Here is a 14,190-nt window from a genome sequence, read left to right as displayed (position 1 = left end):
TACTTTGTGCATAACGTCCTGCTCCTTGAGGCCGACGCACCCAGTGACTTCATGGCACTTTTGAGGAAAGGATATTACTGGCGTCTGATTCATACCGGAATGGAATTAGAAGGACATCCAACAACTCTACGGCTTCATGCATGGAATATGTGAGGTACTGAACCTCATCCCAAGTTGTTTTGAGGGTTTAAAAGGTTTTAATGAAAACTTTTATAAAACAGAGCAAGGAACATTACAACCCTTACCAAGTCCCTCAGGGAGGGTGACAGAATCGCAGTTCTTGATGTAGACATGGCACCAGGCACATAAGTAAAACGCTATATACTTGGTATACATGGAGAGCCACAATTTCTGAAACTGATGTATCTAGATAGAAAATGTACTATTTCTAAAAATGCACAAATAATAGAGATGTCATAGTTACATAACCTAGGGCCTCATTATGAGGAAGGCGGGTAGGGGGTTAACAGCACCGGTAGAGCTGGCGGCCCCGTTAACCCTCTACCGCCTCATTACGAGGTCTGCTCGCGGGACCCGCTAAGGACGTCTGGTAAAACCAGGCATCCTTAGCGGCACCCGCGAGCACACCAGGATGCTAACAACTGGCCCGTCATTAAAAGGCCCGTTGTTAGCATTCTCCCCATTCCTATTGAGCCCTATGGGGGCTCAATGGGAATGGGGATGTACCGGGTCCGGGTTCCTTGAATGGGGAAATACCGGGCCCTCCAAGGTCGGAATGGCCTAGTATTTCCCCATTGCAGGAACCCGGACCCGGTACCCGGTATGGAGGTACCTCCATACTCGTAATGCGGCCCCTAGACTTTACTGATCAGCATTTTGCTTTGGACAACCGAAGAAGCAGTGTTGGTTCACAATCTGTGTTCTTAGGTACCTGATTTGTGTATGAGCGGGTGGACACTTGTTGAATACCTGGTGATAGTGGTTTAATTGGTAAGTATGAGCTGTAATGATGCCCAGGATAGATGTGAGAAGGAGAATTTGAATGAGAATGGAAATTGGGATCAAGATGTTGTAAGGTGCGAGGAACCGTGTACGATCCCTATATCCCTGTCTGATATGTATTTGCTCAGAGGATGATGTGACATTGACAAAGAGTGCACACACTATATTTGATGCACTTTCCATTAACGTTACAGCGGTGTGTTGCAGACTGTAGTCAGCAAAATCCTTCCCCATCTTCGCTGCGGGCCTATGGAACAACCTCCCTGCTAATATAAGACTGGAAGCCAATTACCTACACTTCCGTAAACTAGTGAAGACCTATATCTTCAGGTGGTATTTGTAATAGTTTGTTGAGTCCCGTCACTTACTAATGTAAATGTCCTTTCTGTCCATGTTTCTGCACCCCTAGACTTGCGAGTTACCGGAGCAATATGAATAAATAAAAAATAAAAAAAAGCTCTGCACAACAACTTGCAGATTGTGCATACATTTCCTCTTCATGCAAAGCCGCCTTAACCAGTTTCACACAGGCAAATGTGTGCAACACAATTGGACACTTACACTAACAAAATGGGACAGAGTGTAATGTCAAAGCTCAGATGCACGGAGATGCATGTAACGCGAAGCTCTGGGCTTCTTCATGGAATATTTGTCTGGTTCAAAGTGAATTTGCACTGCTGGAAAGTGGCTTTGCACTGCCGACACACACCCCTGATTCATGGAACCGTGCAAAGTGTATGTTTGCAGTGCAAAGTCAGTGCAAAGTCAGGGAATAGCCATTTTTGCAGTACAAAATGACGTTGCCCGGACTTTGCCCGGCAAAAATACGCTTTGCACAGTTCCATGAATCAGGGGTGTCTGTCGGCAGTGCAAAGTCACTTTCCAGCAGTGCAAATTCACTTTGAACCGGGTAAATATTGCATGAATCGGGCCCTCTGTGTGCCTCGCACACCGCAGCACAGGGGAGTTGCTAGGTCTGAAAAAGACCCGGGGCTAAACTGTTGTCAGTACTGTTGGGACTGGGGGCTAGCTAGTCTTTTGGCTGTAGCTCCTGAGATTCTATCCGGGGCTACAACCAAAAGATCAGGGGCTATAGCCCCCCTAGCCCCCCTAGCAACGCCCCTGCCGCAGCATATACTATCCTGGCCTATGCTCCTGTGCTCCCGTGTGCAGCCTACTTGCAGTGTCCCTCCGACTGCAATGGTAATCAGGTTCTCCTGGCATATCCTGCACTTCTCGTCCACACTTAACTGCTATTAACATATATATGGCACTGTTTTATAGTGTAGATATATAGATTGGATCGTCAGCAGAGACTCTATTCCTATTGATTACGTGTTTGTTTTCTTATACTCACAGTTGACTCTATAACCATTTCTTCTTTTATTCCTTTCCTTTTGTATAACCCTTTATTTTGTAAGGCTTATCTAACCATTGTCAACTTACCACTACTACTTTACTACAATGACTCATCTCTCGACTACTACAACCCAGCATATTAAACTAGTGTCATGGAATGTGAATGACTTAAACAATCCTGCTAAACATAAGATTTTGACCTGTTTGAAATCTATGTCATGTGATATGGGTATCAGGTAATATTGTCCCCATACACATGTTCGCCATACATAATATTGCTGGGAAAAGGTTGTGGCGACATTATGTATGATGACCATATGTATGGGGTCAAGGGGAGAGAGGTTAAGGTGGTGTCCCCCACTCCCCTTGAAAAAAATAAAAAGGGGTTGGGGTTGCGGGGGTATCTCCTGCATGTTGAATGTAATCATGTCCCCACAAAAAACAGCAATTTTTTTGTGACTTTTTTGCCAGGCGACATTTTTGCAGGGACATTATTACATGGAACTGTGATATGAGCATGCAGCAGGAAACCCAACTTACTGACGTAGAAGCAGAGAAACTTAAACGCAAATGGTTGTGTTAAGACGGATTTCTGAACTCTGTCCTGGTGGCGCAGAAGTTCAGAAGGCCAACCTAATTACTTGGAACAGGGTAACCTCTGGACAAGCCAGACCAATCAAGGTAGCGATCGCGGCGGTCAAGACTAGGTCTCAAGAGGGGTGAGGGTGACTGAAAGCCCGCAATGAGCACACAAAGCAAGAGCGCTTACAAACTACTCCAAACAGTTGTTATATCAAAAATAGATACACATTTATTTTAAGGCCTTTAAAATAATGACCGTAGCGAGAAAATCACAATATCACAATACTAAGCCAACACATACCATATCAACACAATATATATACAAATACACAGTCGCAAGCGTTTAAAGCACGAAATATGTAGTCCACCTGAAAGGAAAGGAAAACAGGCAGTGCGATAACGCTTTAGACTCAGTTCGCCTTCAGATGCACCTAACTAGATGGAAGTCCAAGCCCTGCGAAGAGTGGAGCCTTGTGCTCAAAGTACCTGCCACGCCGGTGCCAACGGGCAAAAGGGGAAGCTCTTCGGAGGAAGTCAGGCAGTTCGGGTTAGTGCACAGCAGAAGGAGAACAGGTTCCGCAACTCAAGCGCAGCCTCCACAGCGGGCAGAAGCAGAGCGCGAGTACGGCCAAAAGGGTGCTGTTTTTACACAGCAGGGAAAAGCAATGGGATACTGCAGGAGGGCGACCAGATCCTAGCTAAACTACTCACCGGTCCCCGAAGCAAGCAGACCCAGGCTTCTCCACGCTAGTTTCAGCAGCTGGCAGGTTCAGAAGAGCAGGGAACGCCTCGTAGTCGTGTAGAGCAAAAAGACGTCCCAATCGACGAAACCAGCACAGTTTTGTTGCCGCAGCAGGACAACGGAGCGGCCGTGTGTATTCAAGCCAAATGTACACTCCTCCCTTCAGACTTGGGAACGCCAAGTGTACGAAGCGTGGGAGAGTGACAAGGACTCGAAAATACAACACAACCTGGCGGCAGTTACAGAGCAGGACTCCCTTGTAAGCTGGTCAGTCAACTGGATGGCCCAGAGACGCTTCCGAAGGCTTACTTGGCAGGAGATGATGAAGTCGCCGGGAATAGCTGTTCCTGCTATTCCAAAGGTCGAAGCACCAGTACAGGCCTTCTGGTTCGATCCAAGGAGGAAAGGGTTTCACAGGACGACAGCAGTGCAAAGGAGGATTCCTTCAGCGGGTCACCAGCGATTCTTCGGTCCAGCCTCTTGGTTGCAGGATACTTGGCTCCTGTATTCCTTCGTTCGTGAGAACTCAGGAGATCGACATGGTAGTGGTGTTTCCAGCTCCCTCTTATCCACGGTTCCCTTCACGCCAAAACGGAGGGGAGCCAATGGGAGATCCGCTCATCAACACACATACCATACGTGGACCAATCACGGACCACGGTGGTCCCAGGCATTCACACCACCCCAGACTCTCTGGCACCCAGGATGTGTATTGGGACCAGACATCCCAGCCCACAACCTGGAGGCACACAAACGACATGTAGAAGCCCGCGAAAGCAACCACGTTTCGCGGGAAAGTACATGCCCAAATAAGGAAGGCCCCGGGTCGCCCGACCTGGGGAAGGTGAAGGGAGCAAGACGGTCAGTGGACAGGACAAAGGAGCCTCGTGGACTGGCCATTTTGGGAGCCAGGCCACCATTTTGGGTTCAGTGCGAAAAACGTGCTCAGAATGCCAAAAGGAGCTCAAAATAAACAAAACGATCGCTGCCACCATTCCAGTCCCTGAATGACTTGCACCGATCAAATACCATCCTAAAAGAGTATCTAGGGCCTGTAGAAGGCTAGAGACCCAAGAGAGCTGTAACTTAGCTTACAGTGCCCTCTTGTGTCATGTTGCACTAAAGCTGCAACATGATAAAAGAAACTACGGGAAACAGCGTTCCCCGGTACTGACTGTCTTAAGGGCATGTCAGTTTCCCCATAAGAAAAGGAGCGAAAGCCCAGAGAAGTGCGGCAGAAGGCTGTACTTCTCTGGCAAAGTCAAGAACAAGGTTAAAAACAATAGCAAAAAGTTTAGGGGTTGCCACATGGAAGGAAAATTCCCTACAATTACGAAATCTTTCCTAACACTGTGGGACAAACATTCTACTCTACATTCAATATGAGAGGGGTGTCCATCCTACTTCAGAAGAACCAACCCTTTAATGTCATATCAAGCAGTAAGGACTTAGATGGGAGAATTATATCAGTTAAAATCAAGATCCTATACACAGAAATATTACTATGTTGCATTCATGCTCTAAACTCTGACTACTCACATTTCCTCTATGAACTAGCAGAGCATACACAAAACTGTGGGGCACACTCTATGATAATTCATGGCGATTTTAACACTGTAATGGATCCAATGTTAGATTGCTTTAACTCAAGCTCAAGTTAATTTAAGGTTAGACATACAACGAGAAGTAGAAGAGCTTTAGGTTGCATAATCGACGAATGACACCTTGCAGATATTTGGAGGTTGGAGCCCCCAAGTAGAAGGGATTACAGCTTTCACTGTACGCCAAGGCGTTTATTACCAAATTGACTACTTCCTGGCATCAAGTTGGGTGACTCCGAATTGCTATAATACAGATATAGGGACAATTGCGGTGACTTGCCATGCACCAATATCTACCTATCAGGCCCTGAACTACACGCTTATAAAGCCATTTATTTGGAAGATGACCACATTTGTACTTTAAAATGAGACAAGTAAGACAGAAATCATCAAGGAAATTGAAGAATTCATTGAGCGAATTCAAAGGGAGGCTATGTCTAGCTCAAGCATATGGGAAACTCTCAAATGCTACATGGGAGGCGTTCTGATGATGAGCATTAGTGGACCTTACATATGGAAAAAGAACAGGACACCAAAGACCTAAACTGGGAAGCCACAAGTGTGGAGCGTCAATATATTGCTACAAAGGATCCAATTATCCAAGCTGAACTCAGAGGAAGAATCCGATTATCTCGGATAGAGGGAAATATGCAATGTTCAGAAGTATGGTGAACTATTTTCAGAATAGAGAAAGTCGTCTTCTGTATTATAGGCTAAAACTAGAAGAAAGTGACAGGGTTATCACAGCTGTCAGGTGTTCGAAAGATGCCCCAGATGCGACACCAGAGGATATTAATGACACATTTAAATTCTTTTATGAAAAGCTTTATACCCCTGAATCCACACTTGATGTTTCTACAATAGAACAGCCCCTCTCTAAGGTTGAACTCCCTTGACTTGATAGCGATGCAGCAGAAGCCTTGGAAACAGATATCGAATTTGTAGAAACGTACGCAGCAATTCAGGCTCTGAAAACCAAAGGGACTCCTGGCACAGGTGGACTGCCAAAGGAATTCTATCGCGTTCTGCCAGGCTTTGCTGTCAGACTTCTTCATGAAATGCTCAGTGAGTCTCTTGAATATGGTTGCTTGGTAGAAAGCGTCAGAGATGCCCTAATTACCGTCCTCCCGAAGAGAGACAAACCTTCCACTCAATGTGCCAATTACAGACCTAAGTCTGATAAATACTGATTGCTAAATTCTGCCCAAAATCCTAGCAAGACACTTAGAAAATTATTACCTTTGTTGTTTCATGACAAACAGGTTGGCTTTTTACGTGGATGACATGTTGCTGACAATATGAGAACATTATTGGTGACCTTAAATCACAGGAAATTGGGATGGAATACCTGGGGATCTGGCTGTCACCTGCCATTAAAGATATGATGCATATTAACTTTGCATCCCTTTTATCAAAAATCTGTTCAGATTTGGAAAGATGTTCATGGCTGAAATTGACTTTATGGGGCCAGGTCAACCGTATTAAAATGAACATTGTTGCTTGCCTTCGTAATTTTTCAAATAGCATCCTCTCACCGGACGCCCTGAGAATGGTGCAACTAATCACATCGCTCACCCTCAGTGCCTCTAACACTTATACAACACTCAACACTAACTCTATAGCACAGTCGGTATGTCGGTCATGGGAAAAGGATTTTGGTCTAGCCCTAGATGAACACATATGGACCTTAATCTTCTCCAAAATCAAAAACATCTCAGTTTCTGCAAACATTACCCAACACTTTCTATATTTTATTCATAGGGGGTCTATTACTCCTGCTAAACTCTCCAAATCTAAGAAAGGTTTAAATGATGAATGCTGGACCTTTAGTTATGCCCCAGCCTTGTACGAACATATGTTTTTTAATTGTTCTTTTGTTTTTTATTTTGGCAGGATATCTGGAAATATCTTTAACCAATCTTTAAGATTGATGTTCCACTTTCCTTTCTGAATATTGTTTTAGGTAGCCTTGCTATTAATTGTCATGACATGCAAACTTCAAAAGGAAAACTTTATGATCTATTTATAATTATTGCTCTGAAACTTATAACTGCTAATTGGAAGAATTCTTGTTCCCGAAGTAGTAGAGGTTGGTGGAATAATATCTCCCACATACAGAATGGAGTATTGCATGGCTAAATTGCAAGATTCCATTCCCAAGTATAATGCAAAATGGTCATTCTTCATTCAATATCCATTCTAGACAGTTTCATTGCTTCTACACATGGCTCATAAATCTATCTGTGCATAACCCTCATATCTTCCATTTTAACTCTGTGATCGTAATAATATAGACAGTATACTGGTATGTACACTCCCCCCCCTTACTCATTGTTCTCTTGTTTGTCTCCCTAGTATATGTCTCACCCTAGTCAGAGTTTTCGTACACTCTCTTGTTCTTACATAGCAGATTTTAGTTTATTCGTTTCTGGTACATATTGTTAATATTTTTACTTCGTAATATCACTGTTATTCGTAGTCCTACTGCCTACTTAAGACCAGTTCATTATCTGTCAGATGATACGTCTGCTGTTATTCATGGTGTTATTATTATAATAAAAATTATTTTAAAAAAAAAAGAAATGAACATTGCACCCAGAATCAACTATATCTTATCTATGCTTCGTTTTAAACTGCAGAGTTGCCTTTTCAAGGAATTAGATGCTTTGCTACAACAGTTCCTTTGGGACTGAGAGCCTTCTAGATAGGCACTTTGGAAATTGCGACTACCAACTTTAAAACGACCATCTGGCTTTTACAGTGAGGCACATCTACAAAATGACAAATTAAGATAAAAATGTATGGGCACAGGCTAAATCTAACAGAATCCCAACATTGGAACCTGGTTCGATAATAACTACCAAGTCTGGAAGCTCATCTGAGAAGAACCCCCTCGCAGAATTTTTAAGACACTTGACACCCTGTATCATGCCTGCTCGGTGTCGACCCTTTTGTTTTCCTTGATGCATCAATATGGCAGAACCCAGAATGAAACTTCATGGAAGTAGTTTATTCTGGCCGAACTGTTACCTGGGTGGAATTTGTGACAATAGAGACTTTTTTTTAAAAAAAATATTTTTATTTTATTTTAAAATCAAGCAAACACACTACAACTGTTTCAAAACATAGAAAGCATCATATTCCAGCACATTTTCATCAAAACTCCCCAACTCCTCCCCTCCCCCCTCAAACTAGAGCCGATTCTCACATGTTGTTTTACGGGAGCATCATTGGGTAGCACAATACTTAGGCAGTCATCATCCGGGTCCTCTGTGTGACAATAGAGACTTGTTGGCGAATTGGGAATGGATCCTTGATGGATATCTATGTAAACACTGCCTGATTGACTGCACCTACTCAGAATACCGTCAATTAAATAGGCTCTTACGTGAAAGTTTGGAAGCTGCACCTGGTTTACTCTCTATGAATGATGCATGGCTGGAAATGGAGTCATGCATGACCAATGCTCACTCGGTGGCATCCTTCTACTGGTATATAGCGACGACATGTACGAAAAACACAGACATCCTGCTGCTCTGGACCCAAGAACTTGATGAAAATTTGAGACCTGACAGCTGCTCAATGTTCTGCAGTAATATTTTACTTGCATCAATGGACTGGAGTTTAAGGGCCAGCCAGATTAAACAGCTACACCGTGCATACTGGATAGCTGATCGGATGCATGAAAGGAATATCTGTGAGAGTCACCAATTTTGGAAATGTAATAAAGAAAAGGGCACGTTGACTCACATGATCGGGCCATGTCCCAAGACGAATGCATTCTGGAAAGACCCACCAGAAAGAAAGAATCCAATACTGGAAACTAACGATGGCAAACTGGTACAATAATTCTACCCGCTTGGAAATGAACGAATCATGTGGTGGCAATGCCATAAGTATTTGGCCAGGTAAGCACACCATTTTCCAAATGTTGCCATTTTATGGCCAGATAATGATGTAATTATAGCAGTGCCTGGCAAACGCCCTTTGAATACTACACAAAAGCCAAATCTGTTGGCTTTGCCAATGCTTGTTTTTTTGGCTCAGAATAGATTGCTGTCGGGTAGGAAAGGATTTTAAGGTTTCCACAAATAATGTGCATGAGAAAAATGTCCATGTAAGGAATTTATGTGGATATTTTGTCCCTTTAAAGTAGAAAAGCCACTGGCTTCTTAAAATGTCAACGCACATCTCCGCGCTTCTCCTTGTGTGGCTTTTATTTGGTGTGGGGTCTGATGCCATGACCATTCAAACGTGGGGCAATGATAACACTGTTAATATAGCACTTAGAAGCTGATGGCGTCTGACGTGAAGCGCTATACAGGAACACAATATTATTAATGTGACTCTGCGCTCGTTCACCCCTGGAACACTCCCATAGGACTTCAACAGAACGCTCAAATCAGAGCTACATGTGAAGCAGCTTTTCGGGGTGGCAGGCATTACCCCAAGTGTAGGAATGTTACTGTGGCTGCCACCCACAGCTCATAAAAAACTCCAGCTCTTGAACATGCTGTTCCTGCAGCTGGTGTGGCCTTTCCCTTGACTGTCTAGTTAATCATCTTGCAAACCTGGGATGTGTACCTTGTGCCGAACCACTGAAGCACTCAACTCCTGGAAGGACATGGGTGTCTTCGCCATTTCTGTTGTGCTGTCTCTTTTGAAAAATAAATGTATTTTTCAGGCCTCGTCCCCTCTTTTTTCATTAAAGATAAACGCTGCCCGCAACACTGAAAACACAGCTGCCCACAGAGTGACACCTTCTGCCACTCCTGACATTTGTAGCCAGTGTCACTTTGTATGCTGTGTCGAGTATGTTTGCTTGCCCGCTGATAGCTATTCGCCTACAAATGCCAACATGCAAAGTGATGCTAGCTACTAAATACAGAACTGGCCGTAGGTGTCAGACACGGAAAACTAGGCTGCTTTTTATAAAACAGATTCCTCAAAGAGCTCCGCATAACATACGAGGACTGTTTCTAAAAAATGTCCACAAAATGAGCGCATGAAGGAAACGGCATAGTCATTATGAATTCCTAGGCATTTTTGAAACGGGTACTTACCCTGGTATCGAAGCGCCCAGGCGGCCGTGTTCGGGGGAAGGAGGATGGCGTGGCACTGGCCGGCGGCGCTGCCTGTAGTCACTGACTGAAGCCCTTGCGATCGGGTGGCTCCAGAGGAGAGCATGGGATTAGCAGATTACTCTACACGCAGGGATTAGCATGTTCAGCTGTAACTAACATCGGCTTTACTCTAAATGCAGAATGATTAATGCCTGCTCATCGTTAGTCCCTGCCTGCGCGGACCCGGCCCACTCTCTGCAAAATGCCCCCCTTGCCAAGATGCCCCAGCATGATTGCCAAGGAAGCGGGAGGCTCAGCTACCCGGTGTTTACATGCAGCTGCTCACCTTGTGTTCAAGCGTGGACTGCCTGGCAACCGAAAGTGGCCCAGGAAATGTTCATCAAAGTGGCCCCATGTGACAGTGTGCAAATTAATACAATTTGGAAATAATTGGTCCAAATGGTAGATTTGAAAGCACATTAGTCGCTGTATAATGATTTAAAAGCAGTTAATGTTAATAATAGCAAACAATGGCATATAACATGTGTTAAGAGAGTGGAATGTAATGCTGGAAGGAAGGATGGACTCTTTCATTGCCACTACCTGGATCTTAACGGACTCTCCATAGAGTGAACGCAGACAGACAGATTCATACATACATAGCTGCCAAACGGCACCATGTTGTCATGGGCAATGGTGCCGGGCATCCCCAAGCGAGGCCGGGCAACTGCTGCCCCATGGCAGCAGGCCCATGAGAGGGGCCGCAGCATCCCCCCCCCAGGGGCACAGCTCCCCTCTCCCATCCAGCAGCAAGGGGACAGGCAGTCTCCCCACTGCCATGTGCAGGAAGGGTGAGGTGTAGCACACCTCACCCTTCCACTAGAACATTTGGGTGCTAAGCACCTGGGGAAGTAAGGTCAGCCAGGCAGGGGAACAAGAAAGAGTAGCCCTCCCAAGGGCTCAGACAGTTGGCAGCAAGCCGGACTGGGGGCTGGTTTCACAGCTCCCACAAATACACTACAAAGACCCAGGGGGCAGCCCTGGGTCCTATATAAGGAGCTGTTTCAGCTCAGAAAAATACAAGCCTGTTTGTGGACGCTGCACAGGGACCCAAACAGCTAAGCGAGTTTGCTGTGTTCTCAGCGTCTCTCTCCTTTTCTTTTCCGCAAACCCTCCCACCCTAGAAAAAGGGAGAAGAACAACGGAAGGAAAACCAGGACATCGTACAGTGGCCACAACAAGTCGTGGGACAAAAAAGGCGGCACGGGCCTGAGGGAGTAACCTGAGGATCCGGTGCCCAAAAGTAATATATGATTACTGATATGCAAATATTGTTTATGTTTCCATTACCATATCTGTAAAAATAAAAACCTACAGCCTTTTTATTGACAACACTTGACCAAATGTTGTGATGTAATAATTAATGCAAGGGAGGGAGTCCACCAGACATACACCCACATCCCAACACAACAAAGGTACGGTTGCCTGCATATGGGTCCAGCAGTTATGACTGTCACCATCATCTAGTCCTCACATGTCGGCTCATATCTAATGTTGAAAAAGTGGAACTAAGAGTCCAACATTGAATTTATTTTGCGAGTCAAATGGTGGTCTCGGTACCTACGACATACAAGAGCTGTTTCTTGCATTACAACAACTGCCAAGAATATTTTGAAGAGGATGTGGAACAAGGCAGGCACTAAGATAGACACACTTTCTTGGCACCCATTGATGCTAACTTCCCTCCCCCGCCGACGTTAGGGAGAGGCAGAGAAGAGCTTTCACCTTTGACCAATTCTAAAGTCTGCCAAAGGCTTTACCCTCCTGAGGCTGCTGCCCCAGCCCTCCCATTGGCAACACAAGTTACATATTGGCAAAGGCCAAAGGGCTGCCTACTCCAAAAAGGTGCCCACTACGTCCTAGCCTGGCCAACATAATGACAAGGAATGGCAACCCTCCAGACCATGTTTCTTTGCCTGTCAAGTCATTACAAAAGGGGAAAGAGTAGACCATATGCAGATATATGAAGATGATCTTTTTATGTTTTAACATTTTTTCCTACATGTTTTACCTTTATGATATGAATTTGGATTATGTTATATCAATATGCCATTTATTTTATGTTTTGTGTAAAGTTTATAATTTAAACTATATCATAATAAATAAATAAAATAAATAAAGTAGACCGTATGCAAATCGGGCTTGGTTCCATATGCAATGCATTGGGAGCTAATCACATTACACAATAAACTAGCCTTTCATAATAAACTAGCGTTACACTTTATACATCAGCATAGAAATATGTTGAGCAATAAGAGGATACATTTAGTTTTATTCTCCCCATCATGCATGAAAAGTCACAATGGCTTTATGCAGATTCATGTAAGCCTAACAAATCACCCTTGGGTTTTAAAACCATAGTCATTATTTCATTATGCACCCTTCTTACTTCTCATCACCCCCATTCACATTTCTTAAGGGACAAAAGTCCCTGCTAATAGTTCCCCTCCCTCCCATCAGTGCCTAATGGCTCCCATTGTAATGCTTTGTTGATAGAGAGCAACATGTCAGGTCCCCGGGAGAGCCACTCTGCTGCCCGGAGCTCCACGGGACACCTCTCCCATTCGGCACCCTCATTGACAATGAAGGTGATACATGGGAAAGGTGTTCTGCTGCCAGGACAATGAGGGTGCTGACCAGGAACACTGTTCTGCTGCTGGCACCCTCATTATCCTGCCAACGGGACACCTTTCCGTTAGGCACACTCACACTCGGTATGCCACTGCACTGGTTGCCAGACATTTGGTCGAAGAAAAATCGTCGACAGGACATTTGGTCGAAACCATTTGGTCGAAAACCAAATGGTCGAATTTTTTTGTATTTTTATTTTCACTTTTTTTTTTTTTTGAGGGGGTCCCCCCCCCACCTCCTTTTTTTTCTAAAAAACCCTTTTTTTCCCTAAACTACAACCTAAAAAATATATATATAAATGAAAAATAAATTCGACCATTTGGTTTTCGACCAAATTACGTCGACCAAATGTCTTTCGACGAAATGACTTTCGACCAAGTGTCCAGACACCCACTGCACCATCTGTAAGAATATTATAGTGGCACGATTGCAGAAAAAACCATGAAGAAAACCCAACAAGGCTTTCCCCAACAGCTTTCCCCAACAGTCAGTGATTGGCTGATACGGACACTCATCTCTGGGGTGATAGAAACACAACACCAGTACAATATATACCGGGCTGAAAACAAAAGTGAAGGAAGAGGTTTGTCAATGTGTTGAGGTAGGCAAGACAATAAAGATGCCTTCAACCTTGCCGGGTGCCTTATAGAAAGCCCAGCAAGATGATAGACTGAGGAGGGGGACTGATGAGTGGAAGGTAAGAATGTGATGCACTGGATGACTGCTTCAAGTTCCGAGTAGGTGTCCGCACTCAGCGGTGAAGGTCAAAAAGTCCAGCTGATGTCAGAAAGATGCAACTCCAAGTCTAGGCATCGCAATATGTGGATACAACACCAAATCCAGGCTGATGCCAAGCAGTGGGGTTGGGGACACTAAAGAACCACAAAATGAGAGATGAGAACTGAACGTAGGTGAGAAGGAGATTGATTTAAAACAAATGAGATCTAGACATGGGTCAGGCATAATCCCGAAGGTCAGGTTAGTAACAGAGAAAACAGATACACCAAGAAGGCACAGAGTCAGGGGCCCAAATTAGAGCAAAGTTAGGAATAAGGCTAGGCAGACAAAGAAAGCAGGGTCCTAGCTAAAGGGATAGTCTAGTAAAAAATGTTATTTAAAAAATAGATAGGCCACATAAAGAAAAATATACTAGCATCCTCCGTTTTAAAACTTCCTATGTAAAATTTTG

General features: G+C 44.3%; 1 protein-coding gene across 1 annotated transcript in view; it reads right to left on the bottom strand.

Annotated features, from left to right (window-relative positions):
• Window positions 1–10,443, bottom strand: part of SAMD7 (sterile alpha motif domain containing 7) — a 219,440-nt gene extending 208,997 nt beyond the window's left edge. Inside the window, exon 1 of the mRNA XM_069618538.1 lies at window positions 10,311–10,443. The gene's annotated coding sequence lies outside the window, so the exon portion shown is untranslated. The remainder of the gene's footprint in view (window positions 1–10,310) is intronic.
• Between the last annotated feature and the right edge of the window lie 3,747 nt (window positions 10,444–14,190).

This window comes from Ambystoma mexicanum, chromosome 10 (genome assembly GCF_040938575.1).
Source record: "Ambystoma mexicanum isolate Mex_15411 chromosome 10, UKY_AmexF1_1, whole genome shotgun sequence".
Lineage (NCBI taxonomy): Eukaryota > Metazoa > Chordata > Amphibia > Caudata > Ambystomatidae > Ambystoma > Ambystoma mexicanum.
Note: the sequence above shows the minus strand (reverse complement) of the source record. Positions and strands in the feature narration are given on the sequence as shown.